This window comes from Lactuca serriola, chromosome 5 (assembly GCF_051521515.1).
Source record: "Lactuca serriola cultivar US96UC23 chromosome 5, Lser_US96UC23_V15, whole genome shotgun sequence".
In the NCBI taxonomy this organism is placed as follows: Eukaryota; Viridiplantae; Streptophyta; class Magnoliopsida; order Asterales; family Asteraceae; genus Lactuca; species Lactuca serriola.
Window position 1 is genome coordinate 307,935,571 of NC_136412.1, and position 26,070 is coordinate 307,961,640.

Consider the following 26,070-nt stretch of genomic DNA (forward strand, 5'->3'; position numbering starts at 1 on the left):
TCTATGGTTTACCTATGGTCACAAACTCAACCCCTCCTACCTAAAACGACCAAAAGTAACGCTATAAGCAAAAAAGACGATTCACGCATGTTTTGGAAACCACCAGCACCATGTTCGTCCGTCAAAAAAAATTAGCAATCATTGAGTTTGTGTGTTTGGCAAACTACAATGACCATTTATGTAATTTTGTCTTTAACTAATATATACAAATAGAAGGTTACTTATCACAAATGGAAGGTTACTATGTATACTAATACATATTAATTAATATATTAATAAAATTAATTAATATGATGCGGCATTTGATTGATGGAGTTTGAATAAAAAAACATATAAAAATGACAAGTGGAAAAAAAAGAATTCTAAAACTTTCAAAAAATGGCATGTGTCAAATTTAATGAGAAGTTGACATTTGGCAAAAATCATCCTTATTTATTAGGATAGATGTGTCGATTACATAAGGTATTAATAATATATATATTTACACTATGATCCCTCTAGAATATAAATATGTAATTGATGTCTAATACTTATAATAACATTTATCTAATATCATGTCATGTAAAGCTCATCATTTCCTAAAAATAATAAATAAGCACAAGGAAGGTCATAGACTCATATCTTTTGTAATCAATGGAATGGAAAGAAGGCGTTAATTTGATAAAGCATGTTCGTAAGTAATTTCATAGCATGAAGTCATAATCACCCAACACCTTTTTTTGAGATTCAAAGGAACTAAATTTGTACCCTTTAAATATATCTTGCAAGTGTTTTTCATTTTTGTCTGACCTTAGTTGCTCTATATCACATGCAATTATCAAATTCACATATATATTCAATACTAATTTTATGCTTCAGATTAATCAGCAAAATATATTTGCTATAAATCTATAATTTAGGCTGATAAGTATATATTGAGAATTCTTCTCAAAGAGAAGACCCATCTTTTCCCAAAAAAAAAACTCTCTAAATTGTCAAATTAGTAGTGTAGTTTGTGAGGGTAGAAGAGTAAATTTACTTGCCTTTTTGAATTGTATTAGAATCCAGAGGAAACAGAAAAAGTAAATCAAGCAGTCGTTTTGTTTGAAGTAGTTATAAACTTTGTTCTGTATTTTCTCATTGTTGACAATTAGAAAACAAAGGCCTAAATAGGCAAAACATAAGAAAGGAAAGGCACTAATCTAGGAATAAAACAAGGAAATCAAATCAGAAAATATTTTCCATTCTATACTCCCCCTCAAGATGGAGCGTGTAGATTACAAACGCTCAACTTGTCTAGTAGAAGCTTCAATTGTCTAGCACCACTACCACCAAGGGCCTTTGTGAACAAATCTGCAATCTGGTCTTTAGAATTAACATATAATGGCTCAACCTCCTTTGACTCTAATCGTTCTCTTATGAAGTAGCAATCCATCTCAACGTGTTTTGTACGTTCATGAAAAATCGGGTTATTAGTTGTGCTTCACGGCTAGGTTGTCAAAAAATAATTGAGTTGGATGATTCTGATCAACATCCAACTCCTTCAAAATCCACAGTATCCAAAGAACCTCATTGATTGTGGTTTCCATCGTCTGATACTCGGCTTCTGCCAAAGATCTTGATACGACTGATTGCTTTTTTAATTTCCAAGATATTTGTGCCCCTCCTAGAAGGAGTAAAAAACCAGTTCTTGATCTTCTCGACAGCCAAGCCAATATGAATCTATGTAAGCAACAAGGCTTGTACCACCCTCCTTTAGGAGTAAAATTCCTTGCCCTAAAGTAGATTTCAAGTACCTCAAAACTCAGTTGCCTCCATATGACATTGTCGTGGATTAGCCACAAATTAACTTAATACGTTGACTGAATATGCGATGTCTGGTCTGGTTGCTTGTAGGTAAAGGAGTCTACCTACTAACTTCGATATTTGCTAACATCAACACACACTTCTTCATCATCCCTTTTAAGTTTTGAATTTCGTTCCATGGGAAAGGAACTTAGTTTGCACCCCATCATTCCACTATCCTTCAGAATATCCATCACATATTTTTCTTGACTACGAACTAATCCTTCTCTTGTACAGGCAACTTCGATTCCTAGAAAATATTTTAATGCACCAAGATCCTTGATGCTAAATTTCTCATCAAGAAATGTATTTGTTCCCTTAATTTTCTTAGAGTCATCACTTATGATAATAACATCGTCCACATATAAGAGAGCTGCCACAAAGGAATTGTTGGTTTTGTATATGAAAAGGGAATGATCAACATGTGATTGTTTAAAACCCACTTCGTTTAAAGTTGATGTAAACTTTTGGTACCAATTTCTGGACGTTTGCTTTAACCTATATAACGACTTCCTTAGCTTACAAACCTTTGTCCCTTTTCAAAGCCTTGTGGAATTTTCATATAAACCTCCTCGTTCAAATCACCATGTAGAAAAGCGTTATTAACATCTAACTGGTGTATCATCTAGTTCATCTTTACTACAACCACCAAGATAGTTTGAACCGTAACAAGCTTTGCAACCGGAGAAAATGTTTAATGGTAGTCAACTCCTTCCATTTGGGTGAAGCCCATTGCTACAATCTAGCTTTGTACCTCTCTATCTCCCCTTTCGGCTTGTACTTTATCTTGTATACCCACTTGGAATCTATTGCATGTTTTCCCTCAGGTAAGTCCTCAAGAATCCACGTGCCATTTGATTCAAGAGCGTGTATCTCCTTCTTCATTTCTTCTTTCCGATTCTCATCTTGTGTTGCTTGTTTGAAAGTCTTCAACTCATCAATTAAACTGATGGCAGCCAAGAAGGCTTTGTGAGAATCAGATAATTTTTCATATGAAACAAAATTAGCTATAGTGTATTGTCCAGGATTCTTGATCTATGACGAGTGAAGTTTGAGCAATTGATGGTGGGAGCTTGACGACATAATCATTGAATCGAGCAGGTTGCCTTCTAATTCTCTTTTCTCTTAACGTGTCATCATTCACCACACTCGTGTCTTCTGTTTGGATGATAGGATCAGTTATAGTGGGTTGTTATGTGTCGTGTTCTTGACCTTCATCATAATCAGTTTATACTTTCATGGGTATTTCATCCCCATGTATGTTTTCTACCACATCACTTCTAGGGTTGTTACCCCTATATACTTCTCTTTTATGGTTTTGTCAGCATGATCATCATGATACCATATTGGGAAGTCAAAAATCTCGTGTTCGTTATCTTTGTCATAGGATGCATCAGTGTTGTATGGAAACGTATTTTAAAATAACCTGCCATTCCTTGACACAATTATTTTGCCATGCTCCATATCATAAACTTTATAGCCCTTCGTCCCCGAAAGGTAACCCAAAAACACTCCTGGTCTCCCCAGTCCTTGAACTTATCACCTCCTGTTTCACTACTATGATAACATGGAAGAATTTTGATTCAAACTTGAAATAATCTCATACGATGTCTTATTTCGAGGGTAACTTTGCTTCAAACTTGAACGCCCTAGTGGTTTCGAGAAGGTGATGGTGTTTTCATTCAACCACACCGTTTTGTTATGGTGTGTGTGGGCAAGTTGGTCTCAAGTAAAATTCTATGCTCGGTGTAGAAACTGACCATTCGATTTGATGTAAACTCTCCACCATTATCACATTGAACCCTTTTGACAATTTTCTTAAATTGAGTCTTGATCATCTTGTGGAAAGAAATCAAGTAATCACTGGCTTATGATTTATGTTTTAAAAGAAACATCCACAAAGACCGATTGAAGTTGTCAACAATGGTTAAGAAATAGTTCGCTCATGTGAGGGATGGAGTTCGATACTTTCCTCTAATCGTTTGTGCCACACATCAACGGTGGTTATTATAGCCATCCTCTCGCTTCCTACAGTCTCCATTTGATAAAGCCCCTTTACGTATTTACCTACTCCAATTAGCTTATTTGTATGTATGTTTTACATAACACAGAAGTCCGCAAAGAAAGTTACTGCACACCGAAGATCCCTTGCCAATCGGCTAACTGACAACAAATTACATGTAAACTTTGGAACATGTAGGGTGCCCTTGATTCACAACCCGTTAGGCAAGTTGCAAACACCATTTCCTTCAACAGGAATTGAGTCACCATTTGGTATAGTAACTAATAACTCATGTGTGGTCTCTATTTTGCTTTTAAACCAATCGGCTCTGTGGGTGATGTGCTCGGTTGCACCCGAGTTTGTGATCCAATCATTAGGCCTTCCGTATCGTGTTGGCAACTATTGGTACACATTCTTCAACTGCTTGTTCTTTTGTGCAAAAATATTTAGAAATTGTTGATACTGTTCGTTGTTCAGTCCCGATATAGGACTTCTTTTGGTTTCCACATTAGTCGCCTTGATCTTTGTCTTTTGTTGTTGTCTTACCCTTCCTGACTACCACTCTGGATAGCCTATGATTTTGAAGCAATCATCACTTTTGTGACCATGTTTTCCACAAACCTCGCATTGCCCTTATTTGATCAATTGTCGATTTATCCCTGATCATGACGATTCTTTGATTTTAGGGTTTTTGAGTGAGCGGCTCATATAACCCGCTTTGATACCAAATAAACTTTGTTCTTTATTTTTTTCATTATTGACAATTGAAAAACAAAGGCCTAAATAGGCATAACATAAGAAAAAAAGCCACTAATCTAAGCACTAATCTAGGAATAAAAAAAGGAAATCAAATCAGAATATTTTCCATTCTATAGTAGTTGTGTAACGAGCTGCCATATCAAAACAATAATAGACATGTTAGAAACCGCAGCTAAGAAATGGAATCGTGGATTCCAACAGAGTTGGAATTCGAGATTCCATTTCATGACGTGTTTGGTTGACAATTGGGACGAAATTCAGTTATGTTGGATTTTCTTGAAATTCCGTTTTTAGTAATTGCTTCGCAGCCAAAAATTGGAATTCGAGATTCCATTCAATGGTGCATTTGGTTGAAAATTTGGACAGAGTTAAAATTTCAAATTTGATGAACTTCAACCATTCTTGAGGGCAGGCGTTTCCAATTTCATTACGCTTTTTATATTAAATGACCAAAATACCCTTGATCACGGTTGAAATTTGGACCTAATCTTTCCATTTAAAAAAAAAAAAAAAACAGAAAGCTTAGAGATCACTCAAGCCCTGTGAGAAAAAAAAATTTGTTTCTTACAAATATTAGCAAAATATTGTGTATAACAAAAAAAAACCACAAATAATTAACAATAAATTTTAGTTTTTTTGCAACGTTCGTCCCTGGCACTAACAGTGTAAAAAAATTGTTTAAATAAAATGACTGATTAGTTTCAAGTAAAATGGATTTTTTTCCCTTATCTTCATCTTCTCAATCTCTTTCATCTTAAATCATGAAAACCTAACTAAATTCAATCAACACCCAAAAATTAAAACAAAAACAAGATTTTAAAAAAAAATCTAACCTAACAACCTTTGGCTTTCTGTTTTTTTTTTCTTCAGTTTGTTGGTACCCATCATCTTAATTTTGTTTTAGTTTTAGTTTAATTTTTTGGGTTTTGGTTCGGTTAGAGTTTAAGATGGAGATTGAGGAATTTTAGTTTTAGAGGATGAAGGAGAAAAAAGAGAGAGACAAAATAGTCATTTCACTTGGACTTCATGCTCCCTCTTCCATAATCTCCATTTTTGTATCCATAAATTTCAGTTACTGAAAAGAACAGCATACGAACTTTCACTACCGAATCACAATTATATATGCATATAGGAGGCAAGGGGAACCTCCGAAAAGAATACATACTACCATATCATCTACCATCAATAACTTTCAAATTAAGAGAATTTTTAACATATTAAAATAGATTGAATTCTTCGCTAAATGAAAGTGAAAGCATTTTTTATCAAGTTAAGCATAGATAGACACAACAAATCCAAGTAGCAATTTATCAGTGCAACACTTATTGAAAAGGAAAAAAGAAAAAGGTTATGTGCCTTATATCAGGAACAATACACCATCTGGCATAAGCTTTTTTCCAAAAGCAGTTGGATATGCTAATATATCAGATTTCAAAATTCAAGAACCTGGAAGGAAATCTATAAAGGAAAAAATGGACTAAAAATTAATGAACCAATCTGATAGAATGCTTATTTTCTTTACAACAATGGAATAAAATGAATTTGGTTACTTCCTACTGCCTTTTCTATTTTAATATTATGGCTTGCCAAACATCATAAAGAAAGAAGTTGATTTTTGTACTGTTTAAAATTGTTAATTGCTACCAAAAGAATTTACCATTTTGATGTGCTTCTCCTTAATCTGTCTGCTTTGGCAACTGAAGAATCTCAGTATGTTTAACAAATAAGAAAGATAAACTGATATGAACATGTATGTATGTATGTATGTATGTATAAGGGAAAATTAGGTAAGTTCAATCCACCTTCTGATACAGAGATAGCAATAACTGCTTTACCATGCAATATTCACCATTTTTTTAATAAAAAGGCTCATCATTTCCTGAAGATAATAAATAAGCACAAGTTTTAGAAACTGAGGGGTATTACTGGGAATATAGAAACAGAGGGTCATAGACTCATATCTTTTGTAATCAGTGGATAGAAGGCTGAGTTTCATAATTTCGTAACATGAAGTCATAATCACCCAACACCCTTTTTTGAGATTTGAAGGGAACTAAATTTGTACCTTAAAAAACCATCAAGTGTTTTATAGTCATGTTATATAACACTTTGATTCTCGGGAGCATCTTCTTTCCCTTTTCTCCACCACAAGTAAATAAATAATTTAAAATGAATCTCTGACAAAAAGCTCAGCAACTGAACTGAAATGTCAAACTGATTAGCAACTGATCACAGTTTTAACCATTTCAAAGTATTAACTGTCAGGTGAAACTTACAATATGCAATATGGCTTGTGAAGAAGCATTGGGCATTAACTTCTGTTTGCTACATTTGCAGCATAAGTAAAGACGATTTAAAACTAAAGTTATAATTTTTTTTTTAAATGAAGAAACAATAGGAATGATGAAATCCTTCGAATACAAATTTTGGGGGAATCTGATGGGATCCAATTCCATCCATTTTGTCAACCAAACGTGTAACTCAAGGAATCTCCCATTCCAATTCCTTCAAATTTCTATGGAATCCATGAACCAAACATGCCCTAGGTTGTTCTTGGGATTACAATAGAACAACATGCTGATATAGAACAAGTGCCTCATATTGTAAGTGTGTTTTCATTTCTGCCAATACCTTAGTTTCTCTGTATCACATGCAATTATCAAATTCACAGGCTTTTATGATTAATAATTGTATATAACTGTAGTAAGCTGATGTATAGGCTAGAAATCTGTAATTTAGGCTGATAATTAGCTTGTGTATGGAGTATATATTGAGGATTCTTCTCAAAGAGAAGACCCATCTTTTTCCCAAAAAAAAACTCTCTAAATTGTCAAATTAGAAGTGTAGTTTGTGAGGGTAGAAGAGTAAATTTACTTGCCACTTTTTGAATTGGATCAGAATCCAGTGGAAACAGAAGCAGTCGTTTTGTTTGAAGTAGTTGTGCAATGAGCTGCCATATTGAAACAATAATAGACATGTTAGAAACCACACCTAAGAAATGGATTCGCGGATTCCGACAGAGTTGGAATTCGAGATTCCATTTCATGTCATGTTTGGGAATTCAGTTCTGTTGGATTTTCTTGAAATTCTATTTTTAGTAATCGCTTCGCAGCCAAGAATTGGAATTGTGGATTCCAAGGGAATTGGAATTCGAGATTCCATTCAATGGTGCATTTGGTTGAAAATTTGGATAGAATTCAACTCTGTCAAATTCCTTCAAATTTCAAATTTAATGGACTTCAACCATTCTTGAGGGCAGGTGGTTTCAATTTCATTACTCTTTTTTTATTAAATGACCAAAATACCCTTGATCACGGTTAATTTGGACCTAATCTTTCCATTAAAAAAAAAAACTACCAGAAAGCTTGTGATTCATCTTTCGTGATGAATAATGATATTGGAGAAAGATCACTCAGGCCCTGTGAGAAAAAAAAATTGTTTCTTACAAATATTAGCAAAATATTGTGTATAACTAAAAATCCACAAATAGTTAACAATCAAATTTAGTTTTTTTGCAATGTTCATCCCTGGCACTAAAGGTGTAAAAAATTGTTTAAATAAAATGACTCATTAGTCTTAAGTAAAATGGCTTTTTTCCCTATCTTCATCTTCTCAATCTCCTTCATCTTAAATCATAAAAACCTAACAAAATTAAATCAACACCCAAAAATTAAAACAAAATCAAGATAAAAAAAATTGAAAAAAAAAATCTAGCCTAACAACCTTTAGTTTTCTGTTTTTTCCTTCAGTTTTTTGGTACCCTGGATCTTAATTTTGTTTTAGATTTAGTTTAATTTTTGGATTTTGGTTTGATTAGAGTTTAAGATAGAGATCGAGGAATTTTAGGTATATAGGATGAAGGATAAAAAGACGGGGGCAAAATAGTCATATTTCACTTGGGCTTCAATGGCATTTTGCAACACCATCGGTACCACCAGGGAGAAAAGTTTCAACAAAATAGTCATACTTTATCGACCTGTTGTGCAACAAACGAAATATCTAGATGAAAACCATAAGTTTTGAAATATCACAAGGACGAAATTGTAATTTACTCTATAAATAATAATAGTGGCATGTTACCTGGCAATAACGAAGATCAAAGTTGTAGAACGAGTAAGTCAACAGTATATCATGCAAAATGCATATATTTGGATTATCATCACCCTCATAGAACAACAATGAGCTGTCAAGTCCTTACCTTAAAAACAAAAATAAAATACTTAAAATAAAAATCAACATTTTAAATAATTTGAAATGCATGGTTATTTTCATACCACATCATTCTCGATCAAACCCTCCCTTTCTCTAATTTTTGTAAACCTTTTAGCCTGTTCCGGAGAAATACTCTGCAACATAAATTGCAATAAATATAATACGTGGGTGACAGAAGTTGGAGGGCAAAATAGTCATTTACCTTCCATTGGTTTTTGACAGATATGTATTCTGATGTTTTAACTGAGACAACATACTGCATATTTGCATATGTTGAATTGTATGAAGAAGATCCTACTAAAATTGCCCAAACCTGGAATTACATGTCGATAGCAGATTTATTTAAAATTTGCCAAAAGGGTAAATGTGTGAATTGGGTAAAATTTTCAAAGTGCAATGTCTTAATAAGAAAGAGTTGAAAGTACGATAATGTAATAGAAAGAAGTGGATAGGGTGGGTGTGGGTGTGGGTGTGTTTATATTTTAGAAAAATTTTGGAATTAGAAAAATGTGGAAAACAATGATTATCGGTTTTCCAAAAATTTCCAACTTCTTTGTAATTTTAGAAAACGGAAAATTTTCATTTTCCGTGAAAAATTTAGAAAAATAGACGAACTAAATGCGTTTTCAAAATTTTCATTTTTATTGGAAATTTTTTCCGAAAAATGGCCCATTTTTCCGCAACTAAACGCAACCTAAGCATCTTTTTAGATTGATTCAACATGAAGTATGTTAATCCCATCATTTCCTGCAGATAAATTTTAGGAACGGATGGGTATTTATGGAAATAACCAAACAGAGTTATAGACTCATATCTTTTGTAGTTCAGTGGATAGAAGACGGAAATCACCTTTTTGATTAAAAATATAACTTTGTAGTAGCCTCGGAACAAAAAGCTCAGCATATAAATTGTTAAAAAAATCACAACACTTCTTGGAAGTATCCTCATTTGATTAAGATTCAAGCTTACTTTCCTCATGCCCCCAAAATACAATTTTCAATCTCTAAAAATCCTGCAGTAAGAAAATTACAAACATAAGTCCACATATTTTTGTAGCAATGATGATCAAAATCTGTTTCAAATATGAAAATTTTACACTTCAGCCTAACGTATATTAATTAGAAAGAAAACCTAACTTAATTAAACAGAAACACACAATTTTATATGCAACTTTTAGTTAGAAGCAAAATATACTTCTATTTCTAATTGAGTTAATACTACAAACAATAAATTTTCTTTCCCTGATTGAATCTCTAATAACATTAAACACCTAAAGTGCACAGAAGAAGAATCTACAACTAAACAATACTTTTTTGGGTTTCAAGACTATTTAAACTTAACTGTTGTTTGACCAATCATCTTCATTTGATGGGTGCTTTCTATTAGGTGACCTGCTTCAAAAAACCAACAAAACAAAAAATAAATGGACGAGAAATAGAAAGAAATAGAGAGATCACTCATGCTCTGTGAGATAAAAACTCTTTATTTCAATTATTAGCAAAATATTGTGTGTATAATAAATAAATAAATAACACAAAGTAAAATGACTAATTAGATAAAGTAAAATGACTTTTTTTGCCCTTATCTTCATCTTCTCAATCTTCTTCATCTTAAATCATAAAAATCAAACCAAATTCAAGCAACGCCCAAAAATTAAAGAAAAATCATGGTATTGTTTTTTTTTTTTTTTTAAAAGTTGTTGGTACCTTGGATCTTAATTTTGTTTTAGTTTTAGCTTAATTTTTGGGTATTGGTTTGATTAGAATTTAAGATTATAGTTGAGGAATTTTAGGTTTACAGGATGAAGGATAAAAAGAGAGGGACAAAATAGTCATATTTCAATTGGACTTCACGAACATTTTGCAACACCAACAGTACCACCAGTGAGAAAACTTTCAACAAAACTATACTTTATTGACCAATTGTGCAACAAATGAAATATCTAGATGAAAACCATAACTTTTGAAATATCACAAGGACGAAATTGTAATTTACACTATAAATAATAATAGTGGCATGTTACCTGGCAATAACCGAGATCAAAATTGTAGGATGAGTAAGTCAACAATGAGCTGTCAGTCCTTTACCTTAAAAACAAAAATAAAATACTTAAATAAAAAACCACATTTTAAATAATTTGAAATGTATGGTTATTTTCATACCACATCTTTCTCAATCAAACCCTTCCTTCCTCTAATTTTTGTAAACCTTTTATACTCTGCAACATGAAATTGCAATAAATATAATAATTGAGTGATAGAACTTGGAGGGCAAAATAGTCATTTACCTGCTATTGGGTTTTGATAGTCAATCATGTACTCTGATGTTTTAACTTAGACAATATACTGACTCGCTGTATATGTTGAATGGTATGAATAAGATCCCACCAAGAATGCATAAACCTGGAACTACATGTCATGAACAGATTTAGTTAAAATTAGCCAAAAGGTAAATTTCACCAAAATATAAAAACCTGTTTTTGCCCCTGTAGAATATTCTCTGTTTTAAAGCATCTGGATCCATGACTCAGCCTTCATAATCCAAAAAGCTTGACCACTGTATAACATAAATAGCATTATTTAATTTATTTTTCTCTTAATTTTTATACGAGTATACAAAAAGGCAGCTTTCTTGGAAAAGCAACATACTTTATTCTTTTTTCCAATATAGGCAATGTTCATTAGTTTTTACCCATAGCAACGTACTTTTTTTACCCATAATAGCAACGTACTTACATTTTTTTTAGCAATGTACTTTATTCTTTATCCATATTTGCAGCATACTTGAAATTATATTTTCAACCTGTAATGTACTTTATTTATTTTTTAGAGAATCTTTTTGGGGATTAGGGTATAGTTATGCTCCTTAAATGTATGACATAATTTTTTAATGAAGCTTTTTGAGGTTAAATTATGCTCCTTGAACATGGAAATGGAAGAGATGAAGAAGACATAGGCAAAATAGTCATTTTCATAAATTTAACATATGGGCTGTTTGAAGTTGAGACCCAAAGACCAAACAATACACATTATCACACAATGAAATGAGTACCACATTTTTTGTTGAAATTTCATCATGATCCGTGAAAATGGAAATGAAAGAGATTTAACATATAGGTGACGACCCAGTTACCAAAGTGTTATGAAACCATGAAATAAGGACCAAAATTGCAAAAATATTCCCTTTTGACGATAAGGACATATTGTTGAACTGTAACAAGACAAGACACTCCCAGAATCCTCCACTATATAAGTAAAGAGAAGGGAATGATATACCTGAAATCAGTAGAACACATTTTAAAAAAATGATAAACATATTTTGCCTTAAGGAATACACAAATGCACTTTAAAACCTCAGAGAATGTTAATAACAAATAAACATGATCAAATTATAGTACATAAATTTATCTGGTTAGACCTTTCATATATGGGCCCCATCCCAGCATCTATAGGGAGACTTATTTCAATTACAAGCAACTTCAATGTATTCAAAGTTGTTAAATTGGACTGTTCAAGCACCACAGCTGAATGAAGAGGTCCTGCAAAAATGGAATTTTTTTTTAACAAAATACTCATATATAATAATTTTATTCACCAACAAGAATTGAATATTACCTCATCAGAGATAAGAAGATAAACATTTCAACCCACCAAAGACCACAGCCACACCTTGTGGAATTTCCTTCCCTAATGTCCCAATTCGCTAAATTAAAAGCACATCTTTTTTTGATTGACTCGACATGAAGTATGTTAATCCCATCATTTCCTGAAGAGCACAAGTTTTAGGAACAGAGGGGTATTTATGGAAATACACAAACAGGGTCATAGGCTCATATAATCTTTTGTAATCATTGAGATTCGATGGAACTTAAAGTGTATATTTGTAGTAGAAGAAATGAAACAAGAATGCTAAAAAGGACAAATAAATGAAAGTAAGTTGTTATTTATTGCATTTAGCCTTAAAAAATAACCTACACTGCAATAACCACACACAAAATTGGGCATCAATAAGCCTTACTGACAAAAAGATTAAAAACTCAAATAAAAAATAATAATAATAATAAATGCATGTTCTTAAAGATAGATGTTTATGTCTGTTATTATGAATTTATGATAACAAGACAGAGTTAGCGAAAAGTTCAGCAAAGTCAAACACATTACATTGTGATTGAACAAAAGGATTTGAAGTTACACTAAATTGTAACAATTTTTGAAAATGACACAACCTTTTAACCCAGTGAATATGAGTTCTTGAAGGTTGTAGCATGATTTCAATAAAGAATCTTATCAGTGCAACTGATAAGAAAATGATTAACCATCATACCAGTATCAGAAGGAATCTTTGAACAAAAGCTCAGCAACTGATGACAACATTAACCATTTAAAAATATCAACTGGAGAAACTTACAATATGTAATGTCTGTGGCACACAAAATATGGCTTGTGCAGAAGAGTGATTCACTTGCTCTGTATCACATGCAATTATGAACTTCACATATACTCCTCCAATACAGGATCCATGTTGCAATGTTATACAATTGAACTTTTAAGACATAGTATAAAATCAGATACAAAACCAATTTGTATCTTATGAGAAGCTGCAAGGGCAATAAATAAATAGTTTTAAAATGATAAATTTTAAACTCTTAGAACTGTGTGCAACTTTCACTAGGTATATAATTAGCTGAAAAAACATACCGATGGGTATAGTTTCTATAGGTTATGGCTCTATGCATCAGTACTAACCTGTTTTAACCACTCATTTGTAGCCTACTTGAAAATAAATAAATAAATAAAAACATTTCTCAGAAACATCTAAAACTACATGGTGAAAAATAAAAGAAGAAGAAAGTACATGAATGCCATGATCATACCTTTTGATTCAAGCTAAATGCAAAACTGGCTTCTTTTTTTTGTATCATCTATACATCACACAAAGAGATTTAGAAACAGAGAACATTACACATATACAAAAACATTTTAACGTAACAAAGACTTTGTGTTCTTTATTCTTGGAATCTCAGAAATAAGAAGAGAGACGATGACATAAACAGGCCCACAAAACCTCTTGGAAGTATCCTCATTTGATTAAGATTCAAGATACACGTCTATATCTAATTGAGTAAAAATACAAATAATAAATTATCTTTACCTAATTGAGTCTTTAATTAAGACATTTCATCAAACACCTAAAGTGCATAGTAGAAAGATCTACAACTAAACAATACTTTTTGGGGTTTCAAAAATATTAAAATTTTACCCACATCACCACTTGCTTGACCGATCATCTTTGCTTGATGGAATGCTTTGGATTAGGTGACCTAATTCAAAAAACCAACAAAACAAAAAATAAATGGAGGAGAAACAAAAAGAAACCCAGGGAGGTTGTAGCGTTAGTTAAGGCTGCAATTAAGTAAAATCATGTCATTAATTTACCTTTTAGTGATGATGATGCAATTCTTAGAAAAAAAAAAAGAAATCAGATGAGAAAGATCTACAACTTTCTTTTTATATATATATTCTAAAACTTGGTTTTTTAATTTTTTTTTTTTAGAAAATTATCTTCTAATAAATTTCTTTTATATGAAATCATTTGTAAAACTGGTTTTTTTACAAATATTTTTTATGTGTGTTTTTAACATATATTCTGTCCCATCGAATTTTCTTTGTTTTACAATTTTATACAAATTTTGATAGGAATTTCAAACCAAATGTGATAATGTGATTAGTTTCTAATTAGCTTTTGCCTTTTATTCACACAAAACTTTTGCTTCCACTCCAATGCATAGAGATAATAAATAAGCACAAGCACAACACCCTTTTTGCAGATTCAAAGGAACTAAATCTGTACCATAAAAAACCATCAAGTGTTTTACAGTCATATGTTATAACACTTTGATTCTCGGGAGCATCTTCTTTCCCTTTTCTCCACCACAAGTAAATAAAGAATTTTAAAATGAAATGTCAAAGTGATTAGCAAATGATCACAATTTTAACCATTTCAAAGTATTTATTAATCGGGTGAAACCTACAATATGCAATGTCTGTGGCACACAAAGTATGGCTTGTGAAGAAGCATTGGGTGCTAACTGCTGTTTACTACATCTTGCAAGTGTGTTTTCATTTCTGCCAATACCTTAGTTTCTCTGTATCACATGCAATTATCAAATCCACACACACACACACACACACACACACACACACACACACATATATATATATATATATATATATATATATATATATATATATATATTCAATACTGATTTTATGCTTCAGATTTTTCAGCAAAATATATTTCCTATCACATGCTTTTATTGTCAATAACTGTATATAACTCTAGCAAGCTGATTTATAGGCTAAGAATCTGTAATTCTGGCTGATAATTAGCATGTGTATTGAGTGTAGATATTGAGGATTCTTCTCAAAGAGAAGACCCATCTTTTTCCCAAAAAACTCTCTAAATTGTCAAATTAGTAGTGTAGTTTGTGAGGGTAAAAGAGTAAATTTACTTGCCAGTTTTTGAATTGGATCAGAATCCAGTGGAAACAGAAGTAGTCGTTTTGTTTGAAGTAGTTGTTCCACCAGCTGCCATATCAAAACAGTAATAATAGACATGTTAGAAACTGCAGCTAAGAAACGGAATCACGGATTCTGACAGAATTGGAATTCAAGATTCCATTTCATAACGTGTTTGGTTGACAATAGGGACAGAATTTAGTTCTGGTGGATTTTCTTGAAATACCATTTTCAGTGATCGCTTCGCAGCCAAGAATTGGAATTGTGGATTCCAAGGGAATTGGAATTCGAGATTCCATTCAGACAGAATTCAACTCTGTCAAATTCCTCAAATTTCAAATTTGATGGATTTCAACCATTCATGAGGACAGGTGGTTTCAATTTCATTACTCTTTTTTTTTATTAAATGACCAAAATACCCTTGATCACGGTTGAAATTTGGACCTAACCTTTCCAATAAAATAAAATAAAGAACACCAGAAAGCTTGTGATTCATCTTTCGTGACGAATTAGCATGGAGAGAGATCACTCAAGCCCTGTGAGGAAAAAAAAATGTTTCTTACAAATAGTAGCAAAATATTGTTTTAGTAAAATGACTCATTAGTTTTAAGTAGGCTTTTTTTCCCTTATCTTCATCTTCTCAATCTCCTTCATCTTAAATCATAAAAACCTAACTAAATTCAATCAGCACCCAAGAATTAAAACAAAATCAAGATCAAAAAATAAAATTAATCTAACCTAACAACCTTTAGTTTTCTGTTTTTTTCATCAGTTTGTTGGTACCCTGGATCTTATTTTTGTTTTAGTTTAATTTTTGGATTTTGGTTTGATTAGAGTTTAAGATGGAGATTGAGCAGTCAAGTCCTTTACCTTAAAAACAAAAACAAAATACTTAAAATAAAAAACCACATTTTAAATGTATGGTTCTTTTCATACCACATCTTTCTCGATCAAACCCTCCCTTTCTCTAATTTTTTGTAAACCTTTTAGCCTGTTCCGGAGAAATACTCTGCAACATGAAATTGCAATAAATATAATACGTGGGTGACAGAAGTTGGAGGGCAAAATAGTCATTTACCTCCCATTGGTTTTTGACATACATGTATTCTGATGTTTTAACTGAGACAACATACTGCCTCTGTGCGTATGTTGAATTGTATGAAGAAGATCCTACTAAAATTGCCCAAACCTGGAATTACATGTCGATAGCAGATTTAGTTAAAATTTGTCAAAAGGGTAAATGTGTAAATTGGGTCAAATTTCAAAGTAGAATGTCTTAATAAGAAAAAGTTGAATGTACAATAATGTAGTAGAAAGAAAATGAAACTAGGATGCTATAAAACACTTACATAAAATGCCCATAGATTTGATTCATGATCAAATGCAAGTGTGTTTCTCTTGCTTTGTATCACATGCACTTATGAACTTTACACACACACACACACATATATATACATACATACATATATATATATATATATATATATATATATATATATATATATATATATATATAAGGAGTGAAAACCTCTTTATGGACTAAAACAAATTCTTTTGGAACCTTTGGATCCATTGCACCATTACTCTAAAAAGATGGATAAATCATTCATATATTCGATAATGAAAATTATCTATTAAGTACTAATTGGAAAACAAAATTATCTTCTATTAAAGTATTAAGATATATGATAAGGTAACAAAAATTGCAATACCTGATCCCATTTCTTGTACAGATCACCACCAGAAAGAATGAGATGAAATCCATACTTTCTTAACATAATTCGTTTGGCTAAAATAAAAGGTAACAACAACAATAATCACAGCTGAATGAAGAGGTTCCTACAAAAAAAACTGAAGTTTTTTAACAAAAATCCCATATATAATACTTTTTATTCACAAAAGGGAATTGATTATTACCTCATCAGAGATACGAAAGTATACATCAGCACCTCTTTATATTAATTGACCACTTGATTTTAACATTTCAATCCACCATGAGGCATTTCCTTCCCTGATGTAAAGATCTACCAGGCATACTAAATAAGTACTGAAGGTGTTTCTGTGCAATATTCAGCATCTTTTTTGATTGATTCAACATGAAGTAAGTTAATCCCATCATTTCCTGCAGATAAGCACAAGTTTTTAGGAACAGAGGGGTATTTCTGGAAATAAACAAACAGAGTTACAGACTCATATCTTTTGTAATTCAGTGGATAGAAGACAGAAATCACCCAACACCCTTATTTGAGATTCAATGGAACTAAAAGCGTATCTTTGTAGTGGCCTTGAAACAAAAAGCTCAGCATATAAATTGTTAAAAAAATCACAACACCTCTTGGAAGTATCCTCATTTGATTAAGATTCAAGCTTACTTTCCTTATGCCCCCAAAAATCAATTTTCAATCTCTAAAAATCCTGCAGTAAGAAAATTACAAACATAAGTCCATATATTTTTGTAGCAATGACAATCAAAATCTGTTTCAAATATGGAAATTTAACACTTCAGCCTAACGTATATTAATTAGAACCAAATACACTTCTATTTCTAATTGAGTTAAAACTACAAACAATCAATTTTCTTTCCCCAATTGAATCTCTAATAGCTCAATAATTTAATCCAATAACATTAAAACATTTCATCAAACACCTAAAGTGCACAGAAGAAGAATCTACAACTAAACAGTACTTTTTTGGGTTTCAAGACTATTTAAACTTAACTATTGTTTGACCAATCATCTTCATTTGATGGGTGCTTTCTATTAGGTGACCTGCTTCAAAAAACCAACAAAACAAAAAATAAATGGAGGAGAAAACTGTACTTTATGAAAAACTCCATGTCATTCAAGTTTTACTTGATAAAAAAAATTAAAAAAACAGATTGTATCACAGGAAATGTACTTACATAAACAAAACCATGTAATTTTAATGTGAAAATGAGAAACAATGGACTTTAAAAACTTACATGTAACAGGATGATCAAAGGCTTCATGGTCTGAGAAGGATAAACGGTAGCAACCTGACAATAAGAACATGTTGTTTAACTGTATCAAGAATGAGAAATAAATTTCAGAAGTAAAGAGGAGGGACTAGAATGAGAAATAAATTTCCCCTTATGGCACATGAAAATTTCAGAGATGTTTAATATCAATTAAACAAGATCAAATTATAGCACAAAAGAATGTAATATCAGAAAATGGTACTGCTTTTATGTTATGGTATAAAATTTTTTGTCTGACATCAAAATCATATGTGTATATTATCTTACTACTATACTATAACAACATACGCTAAAATAGTACTTTGGAGGAATAGGACATTTTCCATCAAAAATGAATTGTCAAATTATCCATGAGGCAAACTATTTGATGAGCCATGGAACATATTAAAAATAGGTACAACATAAAGATACAAGATGTGGGCTTCTAAATAAAGTCAATGTAAGAATATGTGTATATGAATATGAAATCTAGAGTTGATAAAAAAAAAAACAATCATGGAACAATTAAAATGCTGTTCAATAAAAAGAATTGACTAAATAACAAATATAATTTGTACCAGGTGTACCAAATAAGTTCTGATGGCGTTTTCATGCAATATTCAACATTTTTTTTTGATAAAAAAGCACATCAATTCCTGAAGATAAAAAATAAAGCACAGGTTTTAGGAACAGAGGGGTATTTCAGGAAATACACAAACAGGGTCATAGAGCTACCTGTTCACTTACATATTGTTTCCATGCTTTGTCAGGTTGTAATCAGTGGCAATTTGATAAAGCAAGTTCATAACATGAAGACCCAACACCCTTTTTTGAGATTCAATAATGTACCTTTAAACATTAACACAGAAAAGCTAAATAAGAACATAAAAAGCATCAAGTGTTTTATAGTGTTAAGGTTAACTTTGATTCGCAGAAGCATCTTCTTTTCCTTTTCTCCACCATAAAAATGTTATGTATTTCTAAAACCTTTTCTTGTTGCAGAGTAATGAATGCAATTTGTCAAAGGAATTGGAACTAAGAATATCAGAGTAATGTAAGGGAATTTGTGCTTCACAGAATATTTTTGAAAAAATCAGCTACACAACACTCAGTAATATTACTCTAAGAAGATTGATAAATCATTCATCTATTGTTTCCAGAATCATTGATATTCGATAATGAATAATAGTAAAACAAAATTATCTATTTAATTATTCAGATATACAAAAACTGCAATACCTTGATCGCATTTCTTGTACAGATCACTAGAAAGAATTTAAGTTTTTTTAACAAAATTAACATTTTTATTCACAAAAGGGAAACGATTATTACCCCATCAGAGATACAGCATCCTCTTGTTTTTAACATTTCAACCCACCAAAGAACACACCATGTGGCATTTCCCTTCCCTGATGTCCCAATTCACTAAATAAAACAACAATTTTTAAATAAATAAAAGAAATGAATAAATTACAAATATATTTTTTTTCAAAAAAAAAAAAAAAAAAAACAGGTCTACTAAATAACTGCTGAAGGTGTTTTCCATGCAATATTCAACATCTTTATTTGATTGGATCAACATGAAGTATGTTAATCCCATCATTTCCTGAAGATAATAAATAAACATAAGTTTTAGGTTAGGAACAGATGGGTATTTCTGGAAATACACAAACAGGGTCAGAGACTCATATGATCTTTTTGTAATCAGTGGTAATCACCCAGCACCCTTATTTGAGATTCAATGCAATAACCACACACCTTATTGAGCATCAATAATAAGCCGTACTGATTATAAAATACAAATGAAAATACAATGTAAATTTAGGCTGCTCATTAAGTCTACAACAAACAACAATTTTGACATGATGTGATTAAGTCCAACTGAGCCACCATAATACCATCTTTTTCCAAAAAAAAAAAAAAAAAAAAAAAAGCCTTTCTAAATTGTCAAATTAGTAGTGTAGTTTGTGAGGGTAGAAGAGTAAACTTACTTGCCTTTTTGAATTATATCAGAATCCAGTAGAAACAGAAGCAGTTGTTTTGTTTGAAGTAGTTGTGAAATGAGCTGCCATATCAAAACAGTAATAATATACATGTTAGAAACTGCAGCTAAGAAATGGAATCGTGGGTTCCGACAGAATTGGAATTCGAGATTCCATTTCATGACGTGTTTGGTTGACAATTGGGACGGAATTCAGTTCTGTTGGATTTTCTTGAAATACTATTTTTAGTAATCGATTAGCAGAATATTGTGTATAATAAAAAACTAAAAAAAAAAAACACACAAATAATTAACAATCAAATTTAGTTTTGCTGCAAGGTTCGTCTCTGGCGGCATTAAAAAAAAAGGTTTTAAAGTAAAATGACTCTTTTGCCCTAATCTTCATCTTCTCAATCTCCTTCATCTTAAATCATGATAAAAATAAAAAAATAAATAAAATAAAAATTAAAAAAAAAAAAAAAACTAACCTAACAACCTTTTGGTTTTCTGTTTTTTTCTTCAGTTTGTTGGTACCCTGGATCTTAATTTTGTTTTAGTTTTAGTTTAATTTTTGGATTTGGTTTGATTAGAGTTTAAGATAGAGATCGAGGAATTTTAGGTATATAGGATGAAGGAGAAAAAGACGGGGGCAAAATAGTCATATTTCACTTGGACTTTACTGGCATTTTGCAACACGAGCAGTACCAGGGACAAACCTTGCAACAAAACCATACTAACGAAATATCTAGATGAAAACCATAACTTTTGAAATATCACAAGGACAAAATTGTAATTTACTCTATAAATATATCATGCACATTTGGATTATCATCACCCTCATAGAATGAGCTGTCACAAACCACACTTTAAATAATTTGAAATGTATGGTTATTTTCATATATTCGATAATGAAAATTATCTACTAAGTACTAATTGGAAAACAAAATTATCTTCTATTAAAGTATTAAGATATATGATGATAAGGTAACAAAAATTGCAATACCTGATCCCGTTTCTTGTACAGATCACCAGAAAGAATGAGATGAAATCCATACTTTCTTAACATAATTCGTTTGTCTCAAAAAAAGGTAACAACAACAATAATCACAGCTGAATGAAGAGGTTCCTACAAAAAACTGAAGTTTTTTAACAAAAATCCCATATATAATACTTTTTATTCACAAAAGGGAATTGATTATTACCTCATCAGAGATACGAAAGTATACATCAGCGCCTCTTTATATTGACCACTTGATTTTAACATTTCAATCCACCATGAGGCATTTCCTTCCCTGATGTAAAGATCTACCAGGCATACTAAAAAAGTACTGAAGGTGTTTCTGTGCAATATTCAGCATCTTGCTTTGATTGATTCAACATGAAGTAAGTTAATCCCATCATATCCTGCAGATAATATATATAAGCACAAGTTTTAGGAACAGAGGGGTATTTCTGGAAATAAACAAACAGAGTTACAGACTCATATCTTTTGTAATTCAGTGGATAGAAGACGGAAATCACCCAACACCCTTATTTGAGATTCAATGGAACTAAAAGCGTATCTTTGTAGTAGCCTTGAAACAAAAAGCTCAGCATATAAATTGTTAAAAAAAATCACAACACCTCTTGGAAGTATCCTCATTTGATTAAGATTCAAGCTTACTTTCCTTATGCCCCCAAAAATCACTTTTCAATCTCTAAAATCCTGCAGTAAGAAAATTACAAACATAAGTCCATATATTTTTGTAGCAATGACAATCAAAATCTGTTTCAAATATGGAAATTTTACACTTCTGCCTAACTTATATTAATTATAGGCAACTCTTAGTTAGAGCCAAATACACTTCTATTTCTAATTAAGTTAAAACTACAAACAATCAATTTTCTTTCCCTAATTGAATCTCTAATAGCTCAATAATTTAATCCAATAACATTAAGACATTTCATCAAACACCTAAAGTGCACAGAAGAAGAATCTACAACTAAACAGTACTTTTTTGGGTTTCAAGACTATTTAAACTTAACTATTGTTTGACCAATCATCTTCATTTGATGGGTGCTTTCTATTAGGTGACCTGCTTCAAAAAACCAACAAAACAAAAAATAAATGGACGAGAAATAGAAAGAAAAACGAAACCCAGAAATCGGAGGAGAAAAGAGACAACTAAACTCACAACCTAGAAATCAGAGGAGAAAGACGGACTCTTTTTCTTGATCGATGATGACGGTGAACCAAACTGACATCGGAACCAGACGTCATACTACAACGACAAAGAATAAAGGTACAACCCAATAGCCCCAGTGATGAAGGGAGGCCTGAAGATCTTAGCCGAATTTAAAATACCTAACAAAAACAAAAACGAAATCAATAAAATACACACACAAAAAAATCAAGAACGTTAACCTAACAGAGGAAGAGGGGAACGCAGAGGATTGTTGAACGCCGGAGAATGAAAGAACGAGGAAACGGTGGTGTCGATAGAAGAAAAAGAGAGGAATGTGATACCTCCAGATAAAACCCTCTTCTTCAAAGAAAGATGTATGGTGTTTGGAGAGAAGCGAGAGGGATGAGTGAAGAAGGTTATTTTAAGCGCGAATACACCGACCCAACCCTTTCGACTTCCGATATCTAACGGTTCTTTTTATAAAACATTCCTAAATTACCATACTAACAAAATAACATTTCCATTTATCTTAAACCCCTTAACTTTTGTTTTTTACTTTTTTAAACCACATTTTTATCTTTTACTAAAAACTGGTCCTTACATTTTTTATTCTAGGCTTTAACCTGTCTTTTTTTAATTTTTATTACAAATTAGGTCTAAACTTGTTTTTTTTACAATTTTTTTTATATGTTTTCTAAAATTTAGGCTTTTTAAAAAAGTTTTTTTGTTACAACTTTACAAAATTTGATTTTTTACAAATATTCTTTTATTTACGTTTTACATATGTTTTTTTTAGATTTCTCTGATTTTATAAATTATATTTTTTTTAATTCGTTTTCTATATTCTACAAAAATTATTTTCTACATCTGTGTTTTTTTTTTCAAATTGTTTTTAAGAAATTAGTATTCTTTAGAAAGTTATATTTTACAAAGATTTATATCTTCGTTTTTATGCATGTATTAAAAAAACTATATTTAAATAGTTATTATTTTTAAAATTTTATTTACTATTTTTTACATATTCGTTTTCATGTGTCTATAGTTATAAAAACGTGTAGGAGTTGTGATTTTTTTTCTTGATATATTTGCTTTTAAAAACCAAAAGAGAATCTTTTTAAGGAAAGTATTTTTATATTACAGTTAAATATAATCCTACTATGGATGCTTATTGTACAAACTATATTTTCCGCAAGATATATTATGTCCCATCCAAATTTCTTTGTTTTACAATTTTGGAATTGTGGAAACATTTAAATATTTTAAAAGGATGTTCATCCTTAACTCGGAACATTTAAAAAGTCTCTCGTTTCATAATCTTTAAAATATATACCATTATATAACTAAATAATATATAACTAAAGAAAAAGAAAATGTTGAAATATTTAAAAATATCGAAAAATTCAATCACTATGTTGAAATAACTAAAGAAATGATCTAGGTTTATTCTATTATAGCAACTTATTTATGAAAAATAACAGAAGAATTACTAACCTCTTGATGTTCTTGATCTTTTGGAATATTCCTTAACTGAGATATGATCACAACCATATTTTCTTGGATGAAGAGGACCGGTAGTAGGAATCCCTGTTTGTTTCACACCCAAGACTCCAAGAGAGTACCAAAAAATAAACTAGGATGAGGGTCAATTTCACAAACCCTAAGAGGGTAAGAAATCGTCTACTAAGAAAGGGGAGGAAGAAGGACGACAAAAAATCAAGTCAAGGTTCAAGGAGAATGAAAATCCCAAGTATCTTATTTATAACATGGATCCTTGCATTAGTTTCATCCTCCATCCCATGTTGGATGGAGTGAACTGTGAGTTTCATCTCCTATCCTATGTGGGATGGAGTGATTTTCGAATTTCCCCTTATCCTTAAGTGTTTAGGAACATTCCAGTTAGTTAACATTTAACATTTAACCTGTTAATATTCAACTATTTAATTAAATAAAACTATTTAATTAATTTCCAAAATAATTTCTAACCAACTGGTCTAGATCAATTGGTCACCAGGGTTGCCTGGGTGGTTTTCCTTTGGGAGGTCTCGTGTTCGATACTTCTTGGAGGCTTTTCCATAAGTGAAGCGGGTAAAAGGGGTAATGGGGTAACTCCCATGGGCGAAGGTTCGGGAAAAGCATACTGCCCACTTGGATGTCACTGCCGACTAGAACCACTAACATAATCTTACTCTTTCGTTCTAAAAAAATGCAAAATAATTTCAAATTAAATTATTAAACTATAATAAATTAACAAACTTATTTTCTCCTACTTCTTTTTGTTCAATTGGGTTGTGAGGGCAAACTAAAAGGACCCTGTTATTATTAGAAAATTTTACCATTAGCTAATGACATTGGACACTATTTCCAACAAATAAATTATTTTTCCCTAATTGAATCTCTAATAGCTGAATAAGTTGTTTAATATTTTAATCTGACTTATGATTATTTACTTCTCTTTACATAATTTAATCGGAAAATGACATTGTATCCCTATAATGTTTCCGGAGTTGGTTTAATCAGTGCCTAAATATTTTTTAAACATTTTTTTTTGTTGCTTTTATGGGGAGCATAAGGTCATTTTTGTCAGGTCCAATTGGTCATCATGAAAGAATCGAAGGAGTAAACCAGTGTTTGGTGTGTCAAACCAATAAATATAGGGATATAATAATAATAATTAAACACGATTCACTGTACCAATATACTAAAAGATAGTATAAAGCAAGTAGGGTCGGTCCACAGAGATACGGGACTTAATGAATGACCATATTTTCACATGATACACTATTACCAATTGTTAAAAAAATAATGGGGAATTTTGTTAACTTTAAATTAAACTTCGCTAAAAGATAAATCAAAGGCTAAAATTCAGAAATTAGCATGACATTTTCGATTCCAAGATCTATTTGATTACTATGTTGTAAGATATGACATGATTTCAATTTATGTTCAATTTAGGTTGGTAATTAAGACATTAACATGCTCTAATATCTCTAAATTGACAAAAGTATTTTATTCAAAACAGGATCTTTAAGTAAAACTTCATTTAGTTGATAAAATCCAAACGAGCTCTTAGATTAGATCACCAAAAGACTTTAAGTTCAAACAATTATTACCAACAATGTCCAATCTTCCTCATAAACTCAGGAATATGAACATACAATCTTTGATTACACTAATTTGCATTATGTTAAAACCAATTAAGTGCTTGTTACCAATTACAAATCATAAAACATATACGAATTTCACAATTTGACGAACAAGAGTGATACGAACCCTAATTTTATTGATCAAGTGAAATTAGTACAAATCAAACATATAATGAAGACCAGATCAAAGATTACTAGATAAAAACATAAAATTAAGTTCACATCATAGTCTAACAACAAGTAATTTCGGATCTAAAACCGGAAATGAATAAAAAAATTGCCAAACATGACAAATTTAGAACATAAAATCAACAAGTTTTGATCTTAAAACAAACTTATAAAATGCAAATCAAAGTGTTTCCAAAATGCTAAATGGTGATATGATCTCCCAAAATCGCCCTCTTGACGTCCCAAGTCGAAGTGTCTCAAAAATGCCTAAAAAGACAAGATAAATCAGAAGTTGCAAAATTCAAAAGCTGTCAGACTGAA

General features: G+C 31.3%; 1 pseudogene across 1 annotated transcript in view; it reads right to left on the reverse strand.

Moving 5' to 3' along the window:
• Positions 1–6,069: 6,069 nt before the first annotated feature.
• The window catches only part of LOC145054869 (uncharacterized), a 74,394-nt pseudogene continuing 54,393 nt past the window's right edge, over positions 6,070–26,070 (reverse strand). The window contains exons 21-50 of the transcript XR_013684991.1: positions 20,284–20,357; positions 19,812–19,898; positions 19,625–19,717; positions 19,040–19,141; positions 18,871–18,948; positions 18,278–18,331; positions 18,034–18,083; positions 17,233–17,730; positions 17,028–17,154; positions 16,394–16,504; positions 16,252–16,324; positions 15,765–15,851; positions 15,313–15,384; positions 14,061–14,117; positions 13,671–13,718; positions 13,495–13,566; positions 13,205–13,394; positions 12,412–12,562; positions 12,215–12,335; positions 11,085–11,353; positions 10,960–11,015; positions 10,821–10,884; positions 10,139–10,188; positions 9,647–9,809; positions 9,000–9,110; positions 8,860–8,931; positions 8,666–8,783; positions 7,943–8,004; positions 7,460–7,535; positions 6,070–7,226 (exon numbers count right to left, since the gene is read on the reverse strand). The product of XR_013684991.1 is annotated as an uncharacterized LOC145054869 (transcript). The remainder of the gene's footprint in view (positions 7,227–7,459; positions 7,536–7,942; positions 8,005–8,665; positions 8,784–8,859; positions 8,932–8,999; positions 9,111–9,646; positions 9,810–10,138; positions 10,189–10,820; positions 10,885–10,959; positions 11,016–11,084; positions 11,354–12,214; positions 12,336–12,411; positions 12,563–13,204; positions 13,395–13,494; positions 13,567–13,670; positions 13,719–14,060; positions 14,118–15,312; positions 15,385–15,764; positions 15,852–16,251; positions 16,325–16,393; positions 16,505–17,027; positions 17,155–17,232; positions 17,731–18,033; positions 18,084–18,277; positions 18,332–18,870; positions 18,949–19,039; positions 19,142–19,624; positions 19,718–19,811; positions 19,899–20,283; positions 20,358–26,070) is intronic.